This window comes from Canis aureus, chromosome 2 (genome assembly GCF_053574225.1).
Source record: "Canis aureus isolate CA01 chromosome 2, VMU_Caureus_v.1.0, whole genome shotgun sequence".
NCBI classification, from domain to species: domain Eukaryota; kingdom Metazoa; phylum Chordata; class Mammalia; order Carnivora; family Canidae; genus Canis; species Canis aureus.
The window spans coordinates 38148142-38175216 of NC_135612.1; the positions used below are offsets into that span (position 1 = coordinate 38148142).

Below are 27075 nucleotides of genomic sequence, written 5' to 3' on the forward strand. Positions count from 1 at the left end.
CTTCTAGTCTTTATGGTTTCTAAGAAACCCATTGTCATTTGAGTTGTTTCTTCACTATAAGTAAGATGTCATTTGTCTTCCTCTACTTTCAAGATTTTTTCCAGGAGTTTATTTTGTGTTTGGTGTAGATTTTTTTTTTTTTATTTATGGTATTTCAGGTTTGTTCAGCTTCTTGAATATGTAGGTTTGTTTTTTGCCAAATTTGGGAAATTTTAAGACATTATTTCTCCCAAATACTTTTTCAACCCCAGATCCTTTCTCCTCTCCTTCTAAAACTTTGATGAAACAAATTTTATGTCTTTTGTTGTATATACAGGTGCCTGAGCCTTGGTTAATTTTTTTCTATTTTCTCTGTTCAGATTGGGTAATTTCTATTGTTCTATCTTTAAGTTCAATGATTCTTTCTCTGTCCTATTAATTTTGCTACTGAACCTATCCAATAAGTTTTTCATTTAGGTTATTTTATTTTCTCAGTCCTAAATTTCCATTGGTTCTTCTTTATATCTTCTGTTTCTTTACTGAGATGTTCTACTTTCTCATTTGTTTCAAGCATACTTGTAATTGTTGGTTGAAGCTTTTGTATGATATTTGCTTTAAAACTTCTGTCAGAGAATCCCACCATCTGTGTCACATAGATGTTGGCATCTATTGATTGTCTTTTCTCATTCAAGTTGAGATTTTCCTGGTTCTTTGTGTAATGAGTAATTTTTAATTATGCCTTGCATATTATGTTATGAGATTCTGAATCCTATTTAAAGTTTCTGTTTTATGGAATGAGAGGAAATCAGAGAGGGAGACAAACCATGAAAGACTCTTAACTATAGGAAAGAAACTGAGGGTTGCTGGGGAGGATAGGGTAACTGGATGATGGGCATTAAGGAGGACACTTGAAATGATGAGCACTGGGTATCATATGCAACTGATGAATTAATTACTGAACTATACATCTGAAATAAAGATGTTCTATATGTTGGATATATGAATTTAAAATTAAATAAATAGACAAATCTAAAAGCTTTTTAAAAATTAAAAAATAAAATAAAATTTGTTTTGGCAGTCCTCTTTGGACAACAGACTGGTAAAGGAAGGATTGTGCCACCCCATTATTTCCAGGTAGGAATGGAAGACAAATTTCCCCATTCCACCTCCATGGACACCCTAGGGAAGCAAAGAGGAACACCTTGTAACTGCTGGGGTGGAAGTCCAGGCTTCCCACTAGGCTTCAGCTGTTACTCCCCTAGCTGTGAGGAGGAAATCCCTCACCCACTTAGTCCCTACAGACACTACTTAGGTGGAGAGGAGAAGAGTGCTGTGTTACTTTTGGATGGGGATGGGATTCCAGCCTCCCCATGTAGCTACTGCTGACAATGTACAAAGAGAGAGTCTTCTTACCACCAAACAAGGATGAAAGTCCTGCCTCCCCTCTCAACTTTCTCTGATACCACCCATGTTGGGGAGATAGAGGTGTCTCATTTCAGTCCAACAAGGATGGAAGTCTAGGCTCCCCATTCAGGGGTAGGGTAGAATCACAGTTTTTTCCATGGTATTTGGCTAGTGTAATGAGGGCATTGTCTAAAATTTTTCCATCCTGTTAGGCTGCCTCTTTTTCTGTCCTTTGGCCAGAGACAGCAGGCTGCTTTTGAGAGTGTCCATTGGCATAGCCAAGTCACTGGCTTGTCCAACACCCAGACCAAGATATATTAAGCATAAAGGAAACCCAGAGACCTCACCACTGTCTTGTTTTCCAGGTCCCAGGGCCCCTAGCCAGTCTGCCTTTTACTCTCCACCTTTCAGTATTTCTAGGCTTATTTGTTTATTGCTTTTCTCTGTTTCTTTATGATAATGTATAAAGCCCAGAGTTTTAAACTGTTCTTAGTGATCAGAATAGGTGAAAGTTTGTCTATCCCATCTTTTCCTGGAACTGGAATCTCACTTTTTAAATTATTTTATTTCATCCTTCCAGTGTGGCTGTGTTCAAGGACATCCACATCATTGTAATCAACACTCCGTTGTTCTGATGCTGAAGACTTCGCTTGCTAGCCAGTACTCTGCATCAAGCATGATGGTCAAGTGTCCTAATTTGAGCCCTGTTTCCCCATGTTGATTAGATCAAAGAAGTGAACAAAGGATTTTACAGGAATAACTACACATTCTCATTTTTGTATTTCTATTATTTCGTGTTTACAAGGCCATAGCCAGGACAGGCCACTATTACCAAGACAGGGGTGGCTGGCTCTGCAGCCCAAGAAATAAACCCAGTGATTTTCTGTAGTGTTACCTCCCAGAACAGGTGAGTGTCTTGGGGCCCTAAATCACAAACTGGAAAGGGTCCTTCTTTCTTTCTTATTGCCCAGATGTTGGTCTTGTCTTCTGATTTTTTCCTCCAGTTTCCCCCCGCCTGAGGACTTGCTTTTACTTTGTCATACTGCCATGCATTGCTGGAGGCCAGTCCAAAGGCACCATAGACAATGGAGGGGGGACAGACCTGCCTCCTGATGTAGTGGGAATCTGGTTCTCTTAGAACTGGATCTCACTTTTCAGGCATGTATATTCCCATGACAGTGCAGCTTAATAAAATTCAAGGCTTGGCACCTCATTTGCAGGTACCAGTTTTTCATATGTACCTGGGACACATATTCAGTTGTGGATTTAGGTTTGTCATCATTCAGCTGGTTTGGTTGTAGCCTTACTAGAGGGAGAAAAAAAAAGCTTTTCTGTGATGAATTGCAAAAGGATTTAATTTTTTTAAAATATTTTATTTATTGATTAGAGATGGGGAGAGAGAGAGAGAGAAGCAGGCTCCAAGCAGGGAGCCTGACGTGGGACTCCACCCAGGTCTCCAGGATCACACCCTGGGCTGAAGGCAGTGCTAAACCGCTAAGTGACTGGGGCTGCCCAGCAAAAAGATTTAAATGCCTTAATGCCTTTTTGTTTGTTTTAATGTCTGTGTTTTTCTGATCACAAAAATGATGTATGACTATATAAGGGAAAATTCAGAAAACACATAAAAAAGCAAAGATGATATATCAATAATCCTATCACTCAAAAGCTTATGACTGATAACATTTTATTCCTTGCCTTTATTATAAATAAATGTGTATTTATGTATCAGTCCATACTCTCTTTTAGCCTCTATCTCCCTTCCCCCCCCTCCCTTTCTATCTCTTCTCCTCTGTGTGTCTCTCTTCTCCTCTCTAGCCTCCCTCTTTCTCCCTGTCTCTCATTTCCCTTCACTCTCTCTCTCTTCTGAATGTCTTTCTGCAAAACCCCCTTATACTGCTGCATTAGACTTAGATTCAGACAGACCTTCTTCCATAATCACAAAAGAGGATCAAAGTATAATTTAACATCCCACTGGTGCTTTTACTTCTTCATCTTCTTTTTTTTTTTAAGATTTTATTTATTTATTCATGATAGTCACACAGAGAGAGACAGAGAGGCAGAGACACAGGCAGAATGAGAAGCAGGCTCCATGCAGGGAGCCCACCGTGGGATTCGATCCCGGGTCTCCAGGATCGCGCCCCGGGCCAAAGGCAGGTGCCAAACCGCTGTGCCACCCAGGGATCCCTACTTCTTCATCTTCTTGACAACACTCTTTACCTAGTTCTTTGGCCCAGAAAGAGCACAGGATGCCTGTATCTCCCAGTGCCCCTCCCCTAACTTTCTCTCTGCCAGAGTCACTAGAAGTAATGGGCTTTCTACTCCCACTTCTTGAAGTCTTGAGGCTTTCCTGCCCCTGGCAGATATGAAGTTCTTTAATACCTGAAAAAGGCCTTAGAAAGCTCTACTATTGGAATTCAGACACTTACTTGATTGGTTTCTCGGTCTCCAGTAAGCCTGGATTTCAAGACTATATTCTTACTAAGGGGTTAAGAAAATCCAGCATACTGAGACTCAGAGCTGGTGGGTGACTTCTTTGATTCTGAGTGTAAGTCAGCCTTAAAGGAGAAAGCTGCAAAGGAAACATGATTTAAGGAAGAAAGGTGTAAACCTTCAAAATAACATTCTCATTACAGTATCCTGTGGCTATAGCAAAATTGATCCCAGCACTCCCCTAATGGATAATGTTCAGACTTTTGCCATCACAAAAAATGCTGGTGGCAGAGCCTATTGTATATAGTTTTTTTTCTGTACTGGAACTCTTCATTTCTGTAGGATACAATCTTAAAAGTATGATTCAAAGGACATGTGCATTTTGATGCTTTAGTATATGCTGGCACTATCTTTTTCAATTTACACTTCCACCAGTAATGTGTGAAGTGCACATCTTCATCACCACTGGGTGTTAGAGATTCTTTTTAAGTTTTACAAATTTCACCAGGAAAAAAAAAGTACTTTGCTTTGCTTTGCATTTCCTTCATTTCTTGCGATATGCAGTAGGTGTTGCATCCCCTCTTACCTTTAACAACTATTCTCCATCCCTCTTTTACAAGAATGGCTTTGGCCAACTGTCCTCTGACTATTATTCTCTATCACCTGTGTAAGGTTTTTATACATTAGGAAGTCTAATTTTTTTTAACTAATAATTTTTCCCAATCTCTACTGTGTATATATTTCATTTCTATTTTGCTGTAGGAATGCCTACCAAAACAAGTATGAGAAGTATGAATTCTTAATAAAAAGACTTAAAAATATACATAATAAGAAATATACCATGCTCATGGATAGGGAAGCTAAATTTGAAGACCTCAATCCTTTTGAAATTAATATACAAATATAATATACAGCTTTGATCAGTACTAGATTTTTGTTTTTACTGAGCCCAAATTCACAAATATCAGCAAGAAATGTTTGAAGAATAGCAAGAGGGACTTAGGTCATATACTAATAGTATCACATATCTAAACCAGACAAAAGGGTATAGCATTGGCACCACAATGAAAAAAAAATAAAATAAAAATAAAAATCACTGAAGGAGAGTAGCAATTGTACAAGCATATTATTTTTTTAATAATAAATTTATTTTTTATTGGTGTTCAATTTGCCAACATACAGAATAACACCCAGTGCTCATCCCATCAAGTGCCCACCTCACTGCCCACCACCCAGTCACCCCCACTCCCCCACCCTCCTCCCCTTCCACCATCTCTAGTTCGTTTCCCAGAGTTAGGAGTCTTCCATGTTCTGTCTCCCTTTCTGATATTTCCCACTCATTTTTTTCTCCTTTCCCCTTATTCCCTTTCACTATTATTTATATTCCCCAAATGAATGAGACCATATAATGTTTGTCCTTCTCTGATTGACTTATTTCACTCAGCATAATACTCTCCAATATGACCCCATCCTCGTCGAAGCAAATGGTGGGTATTTGTTGTTTCTAATGGCTGAATAATATTCCATTGTATACATAAACCACATCTTCTTTATCCATTCATCTTTTGATGGACACCGAGGCTCCTTCCACAGTTTGGCTATTGTGGACATTGCTGTTATAAACATCGGGGTGCAGGTTGTACAAGCATATTAGATGTATATATAACTCAGCAGGAAAAGATGTCATATTTAATAAATATTGTCTTAATCAATGATATTAAAAGAAAATAGAATTGGATGCCAACAATATGCCATGTAGATGAGTAAATTCCAGATGGATTTTAAATCTAAATGTAGGGTTAAAAGTCCAATTATACAAATACTAGAGAAAGTTTAGAAGACTGCCCAAGGAGTCCTTCTTAAGTCATGCAGGAATCCCAAAATGATAAAGAAATCAATTGGCAGATTTGGCTGTATAATAATATGTTAACATATTTTCTTTTGGTTTTTATATATGCATTTTTTACATTTTTAAGATCATACCATATATGTGGTTTTCTCTTGATTTTTTTTACTCATTAAGTATTTCCCCATGGCATTTAAAATTTCAGAAATGTAATTCAGTGTCTCTATATGTTCTAGTTTATGAATATGCTGTCATTTATTTAGAACTTATAATTTTTAAACAAAAGTCACAATTCTTTAAAATAATATTTCAGAAGTAGAAGGCACATTCCATACTGTCGGATAAAATTTTAACATGGGAGATGCATGGCATGCTGTGGTACTAAATCAGGATGAGGCAGTTGGGTGCCATATGGAAAACCAGACCTCATGCTCTCACATGGAATCCAGTGGGAAAACAGTATTTAATAAATTTTTATCATCATTTAGTATAAATTAGGAAGAAAATTAGTAGGTCATTTTACCACACCATAAATATAGGTAAATAGAAGATGAAGTAGACTATCCCAAAAACTAGGCTGTGTGGTATAGGTACAGATGTGTGGCAAAATTAGTGTATAAAATCAACAATATATCCAGGAGATTTTCCTCTGATAGTAACCCCAAGAATTTTCATAAATACTTTTTTCAGTTTTTTTGAGATATAATTGATATATAACATATTAGTTTCAAGTGTACAACATGATGACTTAATATTTACAGAGAGAAAGAAATCATTACCACAAAGTTACCATCTATCATCTTACATAGTTACACATTATTTTCTTGTGATGAGAACTTCTAAGATCTACATTTTTATAGCAGTTTTCAAATATACAATACAGTGTATATAAACTGTAGTCATCATGCTGTACATTAGGCTCCCCAGAACTTTTTAATAACTGGAAGTTTATACCCTTTTAGCCCCTTCCCCATTTTTCCCACCTCCCACCCCCCACTTCTGGCATACATTAATCTGCTTGCTCTCTCTTTAATCAGTTCAATTTTTTTTTTTTAGATTTCATATAAAAACTTTTTAGGAGTTTTAAGAAAAGGGAAATTTAATTCTGCAAATTATAGTAATATCCATATTACATACCATTCTGGGACAGGTGACTAGAGAAAGGAGGGCATCTGGTAAACAGTAGTAGCTAAAAGTGCTGTTGGCAGCCTAGGGTAGGCTGTACCACACTTTCTTCCTGGATAGTTTTTGTAGGGGAGTCCTAGAGACATCATACATCAGAATTTTTGTGGCGCATTTGATAAAGAGGAAGCATAATGTAATACAAACACAATATAACCATATTTGGATCAAAATATTTGAGTTCAAATATCTAAACTGTCACTTAATCTGTTGTTAATCTTGGAGAAAACACTTCACCTCTGAGTCTTTTTTTTCGTTTATAAAATGGAAGATGTTGGATTTTAGATTATTTCTAAGGCCCGTTCAAGCTGTAACACTGCGCTTGCAAATTCATTGTGACAGTCCTATAATAACAATGGACAAATGTAGCCTGGATGTCAGTTTAATGATAGGTCAAATACTGTAAACAAAGAAAACATTATCTGTCATCATTTAGTTAAGCCTAGAAATGGGTCTTCGGTAGTTTGCTACAAGACTATGCCTTCCTTCCTGTCCAGCCATTTTAAAAAGTGCTACAGGTCAGGAGTTGGCAAGCATACACAGGGAATCAGGTAACTGAGAGCCAAAAAGAGGAGTTGTGGTGTGCCAAATACAACAGAATGAAATTTAGTACTGATGAAATGGAATGGTGAGTTAGATTGAAAGGTAAAAATAAAAAAAGCAAACAAAAGAACCTAGCTGTTTAACTGGAAACAAAAGCTTAACTAGTAACTTCATATGAGTTTCTGAGGGTGCAGAAATTCGAATGGGTCTCAATTAATCAACGCACTGAGTTTCTCTACCCTGTGGGCCAAATCATGTCTGAAGGGTTGTTCTCATTTGTGGGTCACAGCAAAGAAGTCTAAGAAGAAAGTAATTTCCTTCTAGAAATCAGACTCTAGAGCTCTGATAGAAATGGAAAGAATAACCACTGAGGGTGAATTATCCATCACAAAAATCAATTGTATATTTGTGTGGCTGTACTTCTGGGTTCTGGCTTCTTTTCCATTGATCTGCATGTTTAGCCTTCTACTAATGCCACAGTATGTTTACTGTAGCTGTGTGGTAAACCTTTATATTGGGTAGATTTAACTCTCCTTGATTCTTTTTTCTTCAAAATCATTTTAACTATTCTTATTCCACTGCCACTGCCTTTCCATGTAAGTGTATTACATTAATCTTGTCTATATCTACAAAAATTCTTGCTGGATTTTGACAGGAATTTCATTAAATCTGTATATCAATATGAAGAATTTTAGCACCATTAGTATTTTGAATCTTCCAATGCATGGACACATTATATTTCTTCATTTATTTAAATCTTTGATTTCTTTCATCAGTGTTTCATAGTGTTCAGAATATGAATCCTATACAGGTTTACTAAGATTTACAACTAAGTATTCATTTCCTTAATGAAAGATTATAAGTGATACTGTATTTTTAATTTCAGTATCTACATTTTTATTGCTAACATAGAGTTAAACCTATGCATAGGTTTTTGTATGTTGGTCTTGTGTCATATGACCTTGCTGTGCTCAATAATTAGTACTAGGAGTTTTTGTAGGTTCCTTGGGATTTTCTACATAGAACGTCATGTCCTATGGAAATGGCAACATTTTTGTTTTTTTCCTTCCAATCTGTATGTCATTTATGTCCTTCCCTTCCCTTATTGCATTGGCTGGAACATCACATCAAGATTAAATAAGGGTGATGAAAGCAGACATCATTGCCCTGTTCCCAATCTTAGGAGGGAAGCATTGTGACTTTCACCATTAAGCATAACATTAAGCAGTAGATTTTTGTAGATGCTCTTTAAGCCGAACTTGTGTTCATGAAGGGGGATTAAATTTTGTCAAATCTTTTTTATATATCAATGGATACATTAGTCTGTTAATATGGTGCATTATACTGATTGATTTTCAAATATTGAACCAGTCTTGCATCCCTAAAATCAACTTTGCTTAGTCGTGGTATATATTTATTTTTATATATGCCAAATTCTATTGGCTAATATTTATTAAGGATTCTGCATCTCTATTCCTGAGGGATATTGCAGAATGTGCACTTCTCCCAAGATCCTCACATAAGAAAAGGAGGACAAGAAAGCTCTCTGGGGTCTTTTATATAATGGCTCTCACTAATCCCATTCATGAGAGCTCCACCCTTATGACCTAAACACCACCCAAAAGCCCCTCATCCTAACACTATCACGTTGGGGGTTAGAGTTTCAACATGATTTTTGGAGGGGGAACATAAACTTTAAGCTTGTCTTGTTAACCTTGACCACTTGATTAATGTTGTTTCTGTCAAGCTTCTCTACTGTAAAGTTACGATTTATAATTAATAAATATTTTGTAGGAGATACTTTGACACTATGATGTAGATACTCTCTTTTTCATCATTTTTCTTTTTCATCATGCATTTTGAATCAGAGGAGAGTCTTAAAGCCATCCTGTTACACCACTGCATGAAGTCAGATGACCTAGTGATGGTGGCATCAAGAGAACAGACAGGGAAACAGAAGGCCATTCTCTACCAACATCAGAATTTCATGATTGCTAGGGTCAGGGAGAAGAGAGGAGAGGTGAGAGACATGGAGAAAAAGAGAAAAAGACTGACTCAAAGAACAACACATAAAGGACCCATTGAAATGGAGAAGGAGAAGTTGAGGGAGAATCTAAGTTTTAAGTCTTGATCAACATGGTGAACCAGCAGCTTTTACAAAGAAGCTAAGTTATAATGACTTTGAGGTACTCCTGAGATGTTCGAGTGAATATGCCATCAGGGAGTTGTGGATCAAAAGGGTAGAAAAGACAGCAAAACTAGGGAGAGAGACTTGGGGGCCATCTGAACACAAGTGCTTATGAACATTTAATGAGTATGATCAGTAATCTGAAGGAAAGAGCTGAGCCTAGGATAGATCTAGGAGAATAGTTTGTTGGAAAAAAGAATTAGTGAAAACTAAAGTGGTGGGGAGAGGAGGAATAATCAGATCATGAAGGATGATGGTATCAAGTATGAAGAATAGTTTAAGAGAGTAGCTGCGACCAGCTGTGTTAATTAAGAGCTGAAAAGGCTATGACATAGTCACTTTTGAGATAGGATTTCAATCAGGTAGTAAGGAGGGATCCAGATTTGGGTAGAGGATAGGGGAGTGTACAGGATGGAGTAAGTGATAAAGAGACCAATGAACAATTCTTGTGAGGAATTCAGCAGGGAATTGTGTGTGATAATGGTGCAGATGGGAAGATAGCCATAATGTCACCTGCACTAATAGTAGCAGCCAGACAGGGTTCTATGGCAGACAGACAGATCCACAGAGCTCCAAATGACAGTGCTTATCAACCAATAGTTTATTGCTGAGAAAGGATATTATATTGCAACAAACACAAAAGGACCTATGTTATAACCAAAGACTGCCTTTCAGCAAGTGGTTTGGACAGGCCAAAGTCTACACAAGCTCCCTGCAGTTGTCCTGCTCCTGTAGGGGTGTACCAGATGTACTTTCTCTGAATCACCAACTTATGCAAGAATGTCTCCAAACTAGACAGCCCGAAAGCAGTTTTAGCTGGGGTTTCTTATACCCTACTGGTCATGTAAGTACTTTATTGTTAAAAGACCAGCCCTAGTGTCAGAGCTGCCTCCCCTTCTGTACCCCACACACCCCACCCCCACATTGAATGAGGTACAAACTGTAAGTCTCATTATTATCAATAAATAATACTGACAAACTAGCGCAGCCTACCCTAAAACTCACTTGGTCTCCATGAGTAAAAGACAACAATATTAGTCACCACATTTTATACTTTGACCAGGTGCATCTCTTACTTCAGCAAAGCAGCTCAGGCTAATTCCAGGCCTCTTAGAATTAACCCTCATAGCACACCCTTATATTAATATTATTTCATTAAACTCTTAGAGCCAGCCTGTTTAATAGGTACTGTTACTCTTAGAGACTGTGATGCTCAAAAGGGTAAGTTGCCAAGGTAACAAATATAGGAAGGAGGAGAAGGGAGTTGAATGTATGGGATAGGAGATCAAGCAAAAGATGCTTTTTCAAGAAGACCCCTTGGTATGTTTATGTTTGAAACCACCTGAAAGAAAAGAATAGAGAGAAAGAGCTTGCAGGAATGGGGAAGTGAAGGAATAATTGCAGAAAGTGGATCTTTTGGGAAATAAGAAAGAATGAGCTCCTGAGACTGCATGCAAAGAAAGAAAGAAGGGGGTTTTGGGGGGAGGTCATTCCTAGGCTCTTTCTAGTCTCTAGCTCAGTGGTTCTCCACTTGGAGAGCTTGTGAAAATCCGGATTGCTGGGCAGCACGCCTGAGATTTTTGATTCAACAAGTCTGGGTGGAGCCAGAGAACTTGAATTTCTAACAGGTGTTTGGGTAGTGCTGATGCTACAGTCCAGACACTCCACTTGGGGAACCACCGCTCAGTGCAGGATGGGTTGGGTCATCTGAAAGCAGAGGAGGTGGGGTTGATGGGATGGGGGCCTGAAGGAGGGGCTTCTCTGGGATGTTTGCCATGGAGAGCCTAGTCACCCCACCTGTTTGCCTGTCTCTTAACAGAAGCATCAACAAGTCACAATACTAGGGAAACAATGTCAATTAAAGGTACCAAAAGTTGATAAATGCCAGGTTATTAGAGTAAAATGTGTTTCAGCTACTTAGCTCTGTTGTGAAAATTTCCCAATTTAAAAAAACAAAAACAAAAACAAAAAAAAGAATAATAGACCATTTCCATTATTGATAAGAAAAAAAAATTCATCTTGAATTAGAGATGTAATTGTCACAGCATAATTTCAACCATTTTGAAATAGAAAATATCCCCAGTAGAGGAGGGAGAGCTTAGGAAAGAATGCTTGGCTTACTGTCGTGGGAAAAACAGGTGAAGCTTGCTTCTTGAAGAGCAGTAACAGGACTCTGGGAATGGTTATCAGGGAAGGACCTTTCAAGTGGGCAAATACCTTTGGAGCTCCAGAAAACATGGGTAGTAAGGTGAAGTGGCCTTCATAAAGTGAAGAAAAAGCATCATTAGCATCTCTGTGCATTTCAAGAAGTGGCACAATGTTAAAACAGAGGCTTTGATTTTGCTATTCAGATTCTAGGTGGCTTACTGTGGTATGACCTTGTGCAGGTTGCTGGACTCCTCTGGGCATAGGAGAGGCATTTAAAGAGGCATGCTTGCCCCTGGAGTGTAGATTTGTGGTGAAATGTAAGGATGAAGCATATGGAATGTGGCTAGCACATTGGCGACACTCAAAAAAGTTCTTTTCTGCTTCAAGGTCAAACAGAAAACTTCACTTTCAAGCAGCTGTAGTTCTGATTCTTCTCAAGACCTTGTCTGCGGTTACATCCAGAACCCTAAAACCAGCAGCCTTGGGCCTTTGTGGCCACATTGAGGCACATTCTGGTCCTGCAGGACCCTCCCTGCAATGGCTGACTTCACTGGGGAGGTACCAAGCCCCAGAACAGCCTTGAGATTGCGTTACATTGAGTCAGGTCTCCTTTCAGACTGCTGCGTTGTCAGCCATCCTATCCCCAAATCACAGTCACAGCCTACCTGACCCCTCACCTAAGCAACTCACATCCACCCACCTAAGTGTTGTGCTCTGTCTTGGGTAGAGGACAATGCTATAATGTTGTTCCTGCCCACTGTGGGCCACTGTCCTGCTTTGAGTGGACTTTCTCAGCCCCAGAAGAGGAGAAAGCAACCCTGCCTATTCATACCTAGGCCCTCTCCCCCTGACTTCCAGGCTCATCTGACCCTGATCTGGCCTGGCCCACTGCTCAGTTAGTGCCACTTGGAGTCTAATTTACCTTTAAACCCATAGGTGGAGAATAGTAATAAAGCCAGAGCTCAGCCCATCCATGGGCTGACATGCTATGAACATTGTGTTTTCCCAAATGCATTCAATGCTGTCCCCACAGTCTAATGCAGGATGTCATTAGATATCATTAGGCGTAGGCCTTCTACTAAGGAGGGGAGGGGATTTTGAACTCCCTGAAGAGAAATGCTTGTAGGCTGGGAATCTACTACAAAGAGGGATCTCAACTTTAATTTGCATAGGGCCTAATTAGTGCACTGCTCACTCACCCTCTATCCAGAGAGAAGGTTGGAGGGGGAGAGGGAGATGGTAGGGCTGGCTGACACAAACATCCAGTACTGCCCCCAGACCCAGGCAGAGGGGAAGCAAGCAGGGCCTGAAGGGCTCAGGATGACAGGGTCCAGTATAGTTCTCCCAGCTGGTGGAGAAGAGCTTCCCAGGAAGTGAGCTGGCATCACAGGGGAGGTAGCAGGAGGGACCCAAAGGCCAGGTGCCCATGTCCCATGCAGCCAAGAGGGGAGCTATGCATGAAGACAAAGATGTGTATTCAGTTTTGAGCCATTTTATTCTGAGAACCTCCCTGTAAGGTAGGTCCTATCATTAGCCCCATTTTCAAGTGAGGCACAGAGGAGTCAAGAAACTCTTCTGAGGTCACAGAACTAATGAGCAGAAATGTGGGATTAGAACTGACAGTGTCTGGCTCAGCACCCACCCCAGGCTCTTCCACATCCCACCTTAAGAGCTGTGCCATCTGTCCCCTGCTCAGGCATCCCCTGGTCTCTCCTTCCCCAGTGGAAAGCCAGAGACTCTGTGTGCCTCCCCACCACCACCCCCATGTTTGGAACCTGATGAGCTCTCTGGAGTGCTAGGGAATAAAAGGAGGAGGAGGGGGACATTCAGACATTCTTCTTTTGTGGGTCCTGATCCACTCCTGGACCCAGTCAAGGGGAAGAAATCAAGAACTGAAGGACTCACTTCTAGGTGACAAGGGGCAACAAGTAGGACCCAGAGACCAGCAGATATGACATTTGCCACTGTCCAGGAATTGGTCTCAGAGGGCCAAAGTATACAGTTTCCCAAGGTAGAGCAGCACTGCATATTCTGTGGCTTTCCACCTGCCCAATTCTGGGCAGCTCTGGATGAGTGAGAGGAGTTAAAGGTCTGGTAGGTTGGTACTGCCCAGACACAGGTCACTTTTGTCAGATTCCAGCCTGCTTGAGGCCCTAGGGTCTCCTCTCGCACTGTTTTAACATGCCTTCCTTTAAAGGTCTAATGATGCCCTTGAGAAGAAAGGGGCCCCCACCTGCTCCCTATGCTGCAAGTTTGTTTCATTTTGTTAATTAAGTGTTTGTAGGTTGCCACCTTCAAAAATTAAGAAAATGCCCTGGGGATGACAAAACTGGAAGGGCAGGGACAGAGTATGTGAAATGGCCAGGAGTCATGGCTGGCACTTTGCTGTGTTGTCCTGGGTAGGCTGACTGACCTGTTTTGGGATTTGTAAGATGGGGAGCTGCAGTGACTCAGGAAGGCAGTGCTAGGGAATGGCCAGCAAGTATGCTTTCCTGGCAGCGGCATCAGCGTCGCTAGCTTTGACAGCTAGTTAGGTGGGAGAAGAGTGGCTTCAACTGGAATGAGACCCCTTGTAAAGGATGCTGACTGATCTTGTTAGAAGTCTGGAGGTTTTCTTCATTACTGTTTATGGAACATCTTCTGTACACTGGAGATTTTTGTTTAAGGATAAAATTCTGCCACTGCTGGACCGTGGAGTTAGAAAAGCAAGACTTCTGCCTATGACAAGAGTAGAGGTTATTTCAAGGTAATAAAAAGTGAAGTGTTTATTGGGATGCACCCACTGTAAATGCCTTAGAATGTTACAGGAAAGGAAAATTGTTGAGGGCAGCTGGATCAGTGCCAGCTTCATGAGCCTGGTGGATAGGAGTGATTTTAAAGAACTAGGGAAATTTAATTCAGATTCTACAGAAAAGAGTGCTTATGGGTTGTCATGATATCCTCTGCCCTGACAGAACCCACCAGAAAAGCAGTTTGATATACTAGAAGGAGTTCTGGACCTGGAGCAGACCCCCTGGCCTCCATGAATTGTTCCATGGTCAGCCCCTCTGTGTGCCATACTTCTGGAAGACTCTGGTCACAGCTTGCATGGGACATCCAGTCTAGTGATATTCACTGAATCACATATAAATAGATAAACAGGGTAATTGCAGAATATCCACAGAAAGTAAAGAGGATGAGTGATTGATGGTAAAGGTTGGGGAATGTCCTTTCCAGAGGATGGTCAAGGGCAAGAAGGAACTGCCATGGTAAGCAGTCAGGACAAAGGGGAGGAGTCCACTCTTAAATCCTGGTGTCAACTTGACCCACCATGGAGCCTCTGGAACCATGCATATGTCAAATGTAGATTGTGCTTAGGCAATTCAAAAGCAAGGAGCTAAAATAGTACAGATTGTCCATCTTAGAGCTGAGGAGTGGGGCCAGCTGTGGGGTCAGGATGAAATGGGAGAGCAGTGGCAGTGGCACTCTCTTCCTCTTGGGAAACATAAACACAATCCTAGGAATGACAGTTGCCCAGAGAGGGAGTAAGTGGACATGTGGCCCCATGACCCACCATAGAGACCCTCTCACAGAGTAACAAGACTTTCTGTTCCTCCTTCCCTCCTTTCTTCCCTCTCCTTGCTGTGGTTGCTCTTAAGGGCTACAGCCACCTGGCTCCAAGCCCTCCATGTTGGCCTAGACACCAGACACTCACTCTTTCTATGCAAGGGTATGCTGCCTCCCAGATCACTCATCATATCATGTCCTGTGTTCACCTGGATGGCAGGCACTCCATGGGCCAGCAGCAATAGGGCTGGACCCACTCTTCTCAGCCCCCATGGCTAGCTCTTCTTTGAGCTTTCCTCTTCTGGAGCTGTCTAGTGGACTCTCCTGGTGGGCACACAGCTCCCACACCTGGATGGCACAACTGACATAGCATGTACAGGTAAAGGATGGGTGGCCAGCCCCTGAGTGAACAGAGCCAGGCAAGGCCACAGGGTGAGAGAGTGGCCTGTGGAGGACATCCTCAAGGCAGTAGAACCTAACCCTAACTTGTGTGTCCCCCAGAGCCCCTTTTCTCAGCTGTATTTGTGAGAATAAATACCTGAGAGGACTTATAACCACCTGTACAGGGTGGGGTAGAGACTAGGCCCTCAACGAACCCTAATTACCTCCCCCATTTCTCTGGAAAATTCTGTAGGATTTAAGTTCCAAGCTAAGTGTCTCTCTCTCTCTCTCTCTCTCTCTCTCTCTGAAAAGTCCCCTGGCCCCTGAAGCAGGTGGCACAAAGCACAGTGCCCTCTCCTGGACTCGGGGTCACTCATCAGGGAGCCCGCTGTTTGCCAGGTATTGGTTTTCCTGCTTATCTCCCATTTCAGGTCACAGGGTACATGAGGGCAAACACCAATCAACTTTATTTCTGCCCCACTGCCTGCAGCTCCTGGTGAAATAGGTGCTCATTAAAAGTTTGCTGGTTGAATGATCAGCAAAGATTTCTCGAGGGAAATGGGGTTTGAAGGGACCCTGACTTGTGAAGGGACAGGGGCATTGGGTTAGGTGTGGGGGGAAACCAGATTAAAAAATACAACAAAATCTAGGTGGGCGTTGAACACAAGAGAAGGAGTGGGAAGCCCAGGGTCTGGGTAGTCTGAGAGAAAACACCAGAGAGAGCTCCTGTGCATCGTGAGCTATTCACACACTTACCTGGGTCCATGCTGGATCTCTCGGGCAGCCCCTGGACAGCTGCCAGCATTCGCTACCCAAATGGGCAATTGCTACCCATTTTGTACCTGCTGCTTCTTAGCAGCTAAACCTGGGGTATATCTGGCTTTCATCTTTAGCTCCCTATGTGCCTGTTTTTTATCTTAGAATAATGTCCCCTTACAGTTGTGAGCGCCTTCAAGTCCCTGGAGCATTTCAGAGGTCTGTCCCTGTCAGTCTTCACCAGGAGCCTTGGAACAGTCTGGGCTCCATGGTAATGGATGAAGCAGGGTTGAAATGGCTTCCCAGGGCTGCACACCAGCAGGGGACTTGGCTGGTACCAATCCCAGGTCATCCCACATACTTTTCAGTGGACTCTGCAACAGAGTAGAGATGGGGCAAGGGGAGGATAATCTAGCAGGGACAGCGTCTTTCTGCTTTAATGTGAGAGTTATTCTAGGCTTTTACCTAGAAGCTTCCAAACGTGGTGTGTCCTCGGTTTCCAAGCACATTCCCAGGCCCTCTGTCTGTAGTCGGGGAGTGTCATGAAAGGCACTTCCAGCCTTATTATGATGGTGTCTGCAATCTAGCCACAATTCACCATTTGGAAACCAAGATACAGGACTAAAATGGCTGTTTTAATTTAGAAATTATTGTTCTCCAAGGAGGATAGTTCCCACAAAGCATAGGTATTCCCTTTGTTTTGGCTAATAGCCAGTCCCCTCTCTGCATGGTGTTTCTGATCTGTATTGTTTTCAAATCACTGGAAATTTTCTTGCATTTCCCTCTAGAGGAACTTGCATTTTGAAAAGCACTTTAGCCTACCACACCTTTACATAATTTATTATAGACATATTTTGCATTTATGGTATCATAGCACTAAAAGAAAATCTTCCCTTTATTTACAGAAGTTATCATAGACTTTTCCTAAAATCAGATTTCCAGAAAATTTAGCTAGGACATGCTATAAGTTTGATTCCATTAGAAAACTGGAAACAAAACTGTATACCAGCAGTCCTGAGGCCTCCATGTTTTTTTGTGCTTTCCTGAGTGACAAACTAATTAATGATCAGTATGTGAATTAAAAGTCATTTCCTAGAAAGAAAATTTCTCTTAAAACTCTCAGGAAGATAAGAAATAAAACCATCCCTTATATGGCTATCCCATCACACTTGGCTATTGTGAATAATTCTACTGTGAACATGGATATACAAATATCTATTCAAGTCCTACTTTCCATTCTTGTGGGCATATGCCCAGAAGTGGAGTTGCTAGATCATGAGATAATTCAATGTTTCATTTTTTGAGGAACCACTATATTGTTTTCCTTAGAGGCCACTTTACCTTCCCCTCAGCAATACCCAGAGTTCCAATCCTTGTATAGGCCCACCAACATTTTTAATTTTAAAAAATTTAAAAAAATTTTATAATAGCCATTCTAATGTGTGTGAAGGTGTATCTCATTGTTGTTTTGGTTTGCATTTCTCCAGTGATTAGTGATGTGGAACATTTTTCCATGTGCTTATTAGCCATTTGTATATCTTCTTTGGAGAAATAGGTATTCATGTCCTTTGCTTATTTCTTAACTGGGCTGTTTGGGTTTTATGCTGAGTTGTAGGAGTTCTTTATATATTCTGGATATTAATCCCTTATCAAATATATGATTTGCAAATATGTCCTCCTATTCTGTATGTTGTCTTTTTCTGTTAATGGTATCTTTTGATGCACCAAAGTTTTTAACTTTGATGAAGTCCAATTATTTTGTCACTTCTGCTTTGGTGTCATCCCCTAGAAAACATTACCAAATCCAACATCATGAAGTTTTTCTCCTAATTTTCTTCTAAGAGTTTTATAGTATTAGCCCTTACTTGTAGGTCTTTGGTCCATTTCCAGTTAATTTTTATTTATTTTTCTTTTTTTCCAATTAATTTTTATATATGGTTCTAGGTAAGGACCCAACTTCATTCTTTTCCATATGGATATCCAGTTTTCCCAACATCATTTGTTGAAAAGATTGTCCTTTCCTCCATTGAATAGTCTTGGCACTCTTGTGAAAATCATTTGATTGTAGATTTGAGGCTTTGTTTCTCGACTCTCCATTCTATTACATATAGAAACTTCATATGTCTGTCTTTACGTGCATACCACAGTGTTTTGATTCCTGTAGCTTTGTAGTAAGTTTTGAAATCAGGAATTATTACATCTCCAACTTCTCTCTTCTTTATCAAGATTACTTTGTTGATTCTCATTCTTTTGCATTTAGTCTCTTTCCATTAATACTTAAGAATTCAGAAAATACATTATCTGTGAAACCATTTTTGAAAGAGCCACTTAGACAGAACATGAGAGACTCCTAACTCTGGGAAACAAACTAGGGGTGGTGGAAGGGGAGGTGGGTTGGGGGTGGGGATGACTGGGTGACGGGCACTGAGGGGGGCACTTGATGGGATGAGCACTGGGTGTTATTCTATATGTTGGCAAATTGAACACCGATAAAAAATAAATTTATAAAAAAAAAGATTCAAGTATTGCGAATTCATAGATGTTTCTACAGGTATACAGATATTCTTTCTAAATAGATAAGTCTAGTGTTCCTTTTGAGGATGCTATTGGTGTGAATAGTTCTTTTCCTAAAAAAACAAACAAACAAACAAACATGATCTATTATTATTTTTAAATGTAGATAGGTATAAAAGTAAATTTCTCTCATTTGGAACATATTGTGGTTCATATCTTCCACAAAATTAAATTGTTTATGCTATTATAATTCATCAAGTGAATATATATCTTCCTATTAAGAAAACAGTTTGTCAGATGTCATAAAACATTTTTTAACAGTAAAGGTCACATTTTATTGCAAAAAAAAAAAGAAAGAAAGAACCACTTAAAAACTCTGTAGTAAAATAAAAAGTTAATTAAATAAAGTAGAAATGAGAGATATGTAAATTATCTGTGATTAACAAATAGTGAAACACAATTTTGTTGTTGTAGTTATTAACAGTGTAGCTGTGAAGCTTAAGGCGATTGTTAGGAAATGATCCCTAAGAAACCAGAAGCATGAAGAGTATTTTAAATGATTTAGACAAAATGCAACAGATAGCAAAGAAAGGGAAAGGAATTACATTGAACTAATGGTCTTATCCAGTTTGGAAATTTGAGGTTAACCTGCTCATCAATTCTCAGGATAAAAAAAAATGTGAATAACAATTTTAAGTGTGTGACAAATTTAAGACAAGCACTGGAAGGAAAGATAAGGTATATAACTTCTAAAAAAAATTACAAAATAAATAAGATCAATCAAGTCGACTGAAGACAATAAAGAAAATAACACCATAAAATTTGAGAAGTAGAAAGCACTAAAATAGATGACAGGAAAGATCCACATATACCAGTCCATCTCCTTACCCTATTCTTAACACTACTCAAAAAATAAAAATGGAATGGGTTAAATTCCCCAAAGGATGGATACTCTGAAATTGAGTAAAGATTAAATTTTACCTATAACGTATCAGTTAAGATACAGCTGGAAAATTAAAAAATCAGCCTAAAGAGATAAAAAATATAAAGGCATAAGCAAAACTATTATAAGCAATTTTAGAATAAAGAATAAAAAGAATGAGGAGCAACAAGTACAGAGTGGAATTCAAGTGGGAAAGTATACACAATACCAAAATATGTTAGTAAAAGATAGGAACCACCAAAAAGAGAGAGTGATCACGTGAGCTTTGAAATGTTGAAAGTAAAGCAGCTATGCTTATGAAGATGTATGATTTCTCTATCTGGGTGTGAGATGTCAAAGGGGAAGCCCCCAGGATCCTTAGGAACTATGGGAATAGGACATACCATTCCAGGCCTTGGGGCACACCAGAGACATTCCCATACATGCAGGCAGGATCCTCAGACTGCACCTAGAGCTTCGGTGTTACCATGTAGGAAAGTGGGGTTCCTGTACCCCATGTGCTACAGTCTGTGTAGAGTCTACAGATGTGACCCCAGTTTGCTCATGTCACCTGTGAAGTCACAGCGTTCCTAGCTTAGGAATATCTTCTGATAGGGTTCTGATGCCTGCAAGAAAACTCCACATTGCATATAAGTGAGTGGATCTCAAGAGTCAAGATGCTGTGGAGCAGGGTGTACCCACCTAGAGGTGTGGTCCACAAGGACCCTCTCCATTCACAGTGCTGCGCATGACAGCCTGCTCTCCATATGGAGCACAGTGCACCCTGCCAGGACTGAGTGCCGTCATCACCATGATCGCTTAGATTGCCCATGGTCCAGATAGGGATTGTGAATAGCTTCCTAACCCCTAGATTCCTCATAGACCCTACCTGATATTTTCATGAAATGTCCGAAGGCAGTTTTGGTTTGTGAGTCCCTCTGAGAAGTGTGCACTTCTCCTAGAACATCAGCATAGCACATGAGCATCTCGTGTACTCTAACCCACAGTTACTTCACATAGTCCCCCACTTAGGAGACTTTTCCCATTTATCCTGACTTACCTCCAGATGCCTGTGTTTATTTAAAAATTAAAAGATGGGATGGTGTTAAGAAGGAAGATTCAGGGATGTGGCATTCACTATCAAGACCATTTCAAGTTCATACTGAATATTTAAAATCACTTTTAAATTTGAAATATTTACATTCAACTCTTAAAATATAAAAAAAAATTCTTAAAAGTTAAATTTTAAGTTATCACTTTTAATGAAATATAAACATTGTTTTTTATCCTTGTTATCTTTTTCAGAGTTCTCAAGGGTTGTGGTCTCACACCATCTACTGGGGCAAATATGGGCCATTTCCAGCAGGGACAGTTCAGCGTTGCCCTGGATGCCTGACTGCCACACACATCCATAAAACCACAGTGTCTGCAAAGTAAGTCTCATGTTCATGGAGTCTCTAGTGACTGTGTCAGAGGAGCATTTGCAGTCAACACCTCTAGCAACAGACCTTGTAGTGGTCCTTGGAGCAAATTGCCTGAAAATCAGATCTAAAGCCAGAGATAGTGTTATTAATTCACTAAAATCCATTGAGAAGGGGTTATGAAGTGAGTTTCATATTACATTGAATTTGCATTTAGAATGATAAACATTATTATAAAAAAAAATGTGGTGAATGGACCAGCAAGTGATTTGATTTACACAAGTACAGAATTTACCAAGTAACTCTGTTACCATCTATTGCTATCATGATTGATTTGTAAAGTATTGAAAGGGTAATCTAAACAAAAGTAGTCTTATCAACTTGACATATTATTTTCCTTTTTAATGTTTCCTCCTAGTTCTTGTCCCAAATGCAGTTTTTATCTAGTTGATTAATAGGATAGCAGTTCTTTTGCCTTCGGACTTTGTGAACAACCTATTTTTATCTGCTTTTCATTTTGATAAATCTCACATCTATTAAAAAATGGAAAGTGAACGCTCATATATTCTTTATTCAGATTTGCCAGTTCCTTACCCACATAGACACACACATACACAGATGGAATATGCACTCATGTGTGTTATGTATGTGTGTATTCAGTGTTTTTCTCTCACTTAAAAACAAGTTGCAGACATCATGACATACTTTGGCAAATATCTCCTTCATCCATTGCCTTTCTTCTTCAAAACTGTAACACCGTGGGACACCTAGGTGGCTCAGCAGCTAAGCATCTGTCTTCAGCTCTGGGCATGATCCCAGGGTCCTAGGTTCAAGTCCCGCATCAGGCTCCCCACAGGGAGCCTGCTTCTCCTCCCTCTTCCTCCTATGTTTCTGTCTCTCTCTATGTGTCTTTCATGAATAAATAAAATCTTTAAAAAAAAAAAACTGTAACACCATTATCACTGAGGAATGTAATGTTGATAACAATCTCATCCAAAATATAGTTCCTATTCAAATATGTTTGGTTGTCCCCAAAATACCCTTCATAGCTGTGTTCCCCTATCTAGCATTCAGTTAAGTATCATGCCCTGAATTAGGTTATGTCTCTTTAAATCCAAAGCAGAACACTGCTTTTACTTTTATCTTTTGTGATTTTGACATTTTTGAAGAACTTAAGCCATTTGTTTTGAGGAGAGTCTTGCAGTCTGGATTTGTCTGGCTGTTTCTTCATGCTTAGGCATGATTTCAGTGGGTTCAGCACATCACTGTGACCTGGTGTTGGTGAGGACAAGTTTGTTCACCTGGCTAATGTGGTTTCTTCCAGAGCTCTCCTTTATAAAGTTACTGTTATTTTATTCCTTTTAATTAATAAGTGATCGGTAGGGTGAACTTTGAGACCATGTGAATATTCTTACTTATTAGCTCATTTTCACCCACTTTAGCATCCACTGAAAGTTGTATTATGATTTTTAACTAATCAGTTCATCAGCACCATGGTTTCCCTTCCCTGTCGAATGTTTTCATTATTTTTTTCATTTTTCCATCATTGTGAGCTGCCACACAAGGGAGTATATTGAAACAGTCAAGAGAAGGACTCTGAAATTAGACCATCTGGATGAGTGTCTAGTATGCATCGCATCTCTGACACACACTAACAGGGTGACCTTGAGCAAATGTTTCATCTCATAAACTCTCAGTGTCCTTATGATTAAAATGAGGAGGCAAAGAGTAACCAATGCACTGGGTGTCTGGTCGGGATGGAGCACACCGCTGGCCTCACTAAACATGAGCTATTCATTATTACCAGCGACAGGAGGACAGGCTGAATGCCTCTGGATGCTGCTTCACTCCTGAGATCTTCTGTAATCCCTGAAAGCTGAATAAGACCTTTGGCAAAAATGCTGATAAACCTGAATGACAGGACAGAGGTTCCCCAGGATGTGAGTGGTCCTATTTTTAAGTTCCTCAAGTTAGAAGGTTGAATTGAGAAACAAAATTGTCATGACAGGAAGTATTCTTCAGTGAACAGCTTCCTAATGGCATCCCCTCCAGCATTCTGGTTATTTCTAACACTCTGTTGCTTTTCTCTTTCCCCTTGCTAGGTCTACATCTCCCTAGGTTAGGTCCCTAGTCTGCTGGCAGTTTTGCCTTTCAATCACTAGCAACTGATTGTTTGAAGATTATTAGGTTTCTTTCTATTTAGATCAGGTCACCATGGCGTTATTTGAGCTCCATTGCCTTGGAATTTTCTCTGAGAATGTTTAGAAAATTCTACCAAGAAAATAGGTTGTGAATAGACATGTTAGTTTATGAGCTACACATAGACATGAATTAGGCTGAGTCTTAAAAAAAAAAAAAAAGAAGATTGCCCTTGGAGAACATTTTTAGCTAAAGTACCTGAGAAATGCTTCCTCTGAAAATTTTACTTGCCTAGATTTCTTCCCCATGACTTTGGAAAGCAGATGAGGGCTCTCATATAGAAGGGCTGCTGGCAGCAGGCATGCTGCATCCAGCATGTTTCCTGGCTTATGGCTTGCCAGGCTGAATTTGAGGGATGGCCTTGTGGTTTCACTTACTCTCCTGCTTTCTGGGTGATGCCAATCCAGGCAGCCTGAGGTTAGCCAGGGCAGAGAATGGGCCCCATAGACTCAGAAGTAACACCTCTACGTGGACACCAACCCAAAGTTTCCCAGAAGGTTCACCACCTCCTCCTCCTGTTTTCCTCCCTTTTAGCCATTCATGTGCCAGGGATCCTCTGCCTATCTCTTATCCCCTTGATAAGCACCCTAGGGAAGGGACATCAGTGCAGGAACAACATAATAGTTTACAGGTTGAGTGAAACATAGTTAAAAATCAAATCTGCAGTTCTGCATAAACACAGAGGAAATCACTTGGGTGTCACTCAAATATGTAGGTGGAAATATCAGGGCTGCCTTTTTTCTGTTCTTAAAGTGTATTCTGTGAAATTCTGTCCACTTGGAAACCTGAGATATCTGGTCTTGAGTGAGTAATATACTCCTAACCTATGTGCTGGAGATGGACATGGAAATAGCTTGAAGCCAAGGCTAAAAGCCCCCTGTAGAGAAGCCCCTCCCCAAGACTTCAGGCCCTGGGCCTTATGGGGGGACCTCCTTGGTGGCCCTGGTTAGGTCAATGAGTCTCCATCTTCATGCCCACTTAACTTCCCTGTTCCTGGGGCTCCTACAGCTACTGCCCCGAGGGCAACACCAGGTCCCACCTGGGTCCCAGGAGCTCATGTTTTTCTGTGACAGGTGTGATCAGGGCAATATGTCTTTCCATGTCACACCCACACACAGTGTGCTGTAACCAGGAAGGATGGAATGTGGGTGCTGGAGCAGTCCTGGGGCTAGGTGGCACACCCAGGCTGTTAGAAGGACAGCAGAACCTGGGGCCTGATGTCTGTCTGGGGAACCATGCTCTGCTCATTGCTGTCAAATAAGGAGCAAAAGGATGGGTGTGCTGGCTGAGACAGGTTTGTCCTCCCATCTACATGAAGCCCTAGCCTATGGTCTCTCTGGTTCTAGGGTCTGGGATCAGGTGTTCGTGTCCTGCTTTCTAGCCGGGTGGCCATGGTTTCCCATCTGCCCAATGGGGGACAGCAGTCCCTGTTGGAGAGGCCTCCTAGGGCAAATTTGGGATGGTGTTTCCCTCGGTTCCAGGTACTGTGTTTTGAAAGACACCTCCCGGGGATCCCTGGGTGGCGCAGCGGTTTAGCGCCTGCCTTTGGCCCAGGGTGTGATCCTGGAGACCTGGGATCGAGTCCCACATCAGGCTCCTGGTGCATGAAGCCTGCTTCTCCCTCTGCCTATGTCTCTGCCTCTCTCTCTCTCTCTGTGTGACTATCATAAATAAATAAAAATTTAAAAAAAATGAAAGACACCTCCCTCTTCTACTCTCATTCTTCTATCGGTGCACCTAGCAGCACTCAGTGCTGGGGATTCCACATAGACCAGTTCCTACCCTCAGAGTCCACACTCCATTGTTGTGACAGAAAAGAGCTGCATAGAGCAAATGCCAAAGCCCATGAGGCCCATGTGGGGCTGTCCCTCTGAATGTCCTGATGTTTTCTTTGAACTGTTTTAAATGGGAACACATTTAAATCCACTTTCTCCTTGAGCAGAGGGAGCTGCAGATGGAGGAGGGTGAGCAGTGGGCTCAGTGTGGCGCCACTGTACCCACATGTCTCCAACTTCTTCTCCCAAGGATGAAGCTGAGGTTTCCTGTCCACTGGGGCTGCCAGGGATGTGCCGATGTGATTTCCATACATAGAGCTTGGGGCCAACTCCTGGTTACGCTAAAGCCTGGCTGGGGCCTAAGTGTGGATAAGCTCTGTAGACCTCAGTTTCCTCATCTCTGAAATGGGGATGGTGATGGTGGTATCCTCCACACAGGGCTCAGTTGAGAACACAGTGAGTTAATTCATGAGAAGTACCCAGAGCTGTGACACCTATGAGAATGCTAGAAATCATAGTTGTAAATATGAAGGCCTAGGGGGATGCATAGCTCATAGTGAGCAGTGACTTTCAGTATCCTTTCCTCTGTCCTCCCACACGCTGCAAACAACTGCATTGTGAAATAGCATAGCACTACTCTTGAGGTCATTTTGTAGGGGTTGGGTTGTATTCCCTGAGTCAAGCCTTGAAAGCTGTGATTTATTATTTTTGGTCTGGTTTTTATGGTTTTTTTGTGTGTCCAGAATTAAAGCTCATTGTGCCTACCAAAGGTACATGAGACTCACTGAGAAATGTGATTGGTCTTAGAGCCCATGGACCTGCACCACTGGCTATCTCTTACCTCCCAGCTAGGTGATAGGGCTAGTTAACACCAGACCCACCTGCGCTTCTTCCTGTGCCATCCTTCCTTGGCCATATAATATATTAGTCTCAAATATACAACAGAGTGATTCAATAATTCTATACATTACATAGGGCTCACCAAATTTAATTACTATTTGTTGCCATATAATGCTATTACAATGAAATATTATTGACTATATTCCGTATACTGTATTTTTCATTCATATCTGTCATTTATTAAAAATATACGCAGTCAGAGGTGCCTGGGTGGCTCAGTAGGTTGTCTGCCTCTGCCTTTGGCTCAGTTTGTAATCTTGGTGTCCTGGGATCTAGTCCTGCATCGAGCTCCCCACTCAGCAGGGAGTCTGCTTGTCCATCTCCCTCTGCCCCTTCCCCCTACTCATTCTCTCTCTTCCTCCCTCCATCCCTCCCTCCCTCCTTCCCTTCCTCTCTCTCCTCTCTCTCAAATAAATAAAATCTTTAAAATAAATAAAAATATACACAGTGAAATATAAAGACCACCCATTCAAAATACAAAATATGTGGATTCTTCCCTTACTTTGAAAGTTTACACCATTTTGCTTCCTCCTTGAATTCATATAAAAATAGGAACAGAAATTCCACATCCCCCCACAAAACTTTATCATAATTTTCTACTTGAAAGACATTGGGAAAAAAAAGAAAGACAATCACCGATTATTCTGTCACATATTTTTTGCATAATATATATATGTTAAAATATTCCATGTGGCTTGTTACCAATATTATTTATAGTATTGATTAGTATACAAATGATCGAAACAGCATGATTAAAAACAAAATATATCATAGAAGAATCTCTCTTTCTCTTTTTTTTTAAAGATTCTATTTATTTATTCATGAGAGACACAGAGATAGAGGGAGAGACACAGGCAGAGGGAGAAGCAGGCTCCTTGCAGGGAGCCCAATGCAGGACTCAATCCCAGGATCCTGGAATCATGACCTACGCCAAAGGCAGA

General features: G+C 40.7%; 1 protein-coding gene across 5 annotated transcripts in view; it reads left to right on the plus strand.

Annotated features, from left to right (window-relative positions):
- Nucleotides 1-27075, plus strand: part of OTUD7A (OTU deubiquitinase 7A) — a 392867-nt gene that overhangs the window by 163029 nt on the left and 202763 nt on the right. For 2 of the 5 annotated variants that reach the window (XM_077868861.1, XM_077868826.1), the window contains exon 2: nt 21145-21272. The exons of 1 other annotated variant lie outside the window; for it this stretch is intronic. The gene's annotated coding sequence lies outside the window, so the exon portion shown is untranslated. Of the gene's footprint in view, nt 1-2093; nt 2291-15985; nt 16047-21144; nt 21273-27075 lie in introns of those variants that run through there. 2 more of the 5 variants (XM_077868835.1, XM_077868845.1) reach the window with 2 other exon arrangements.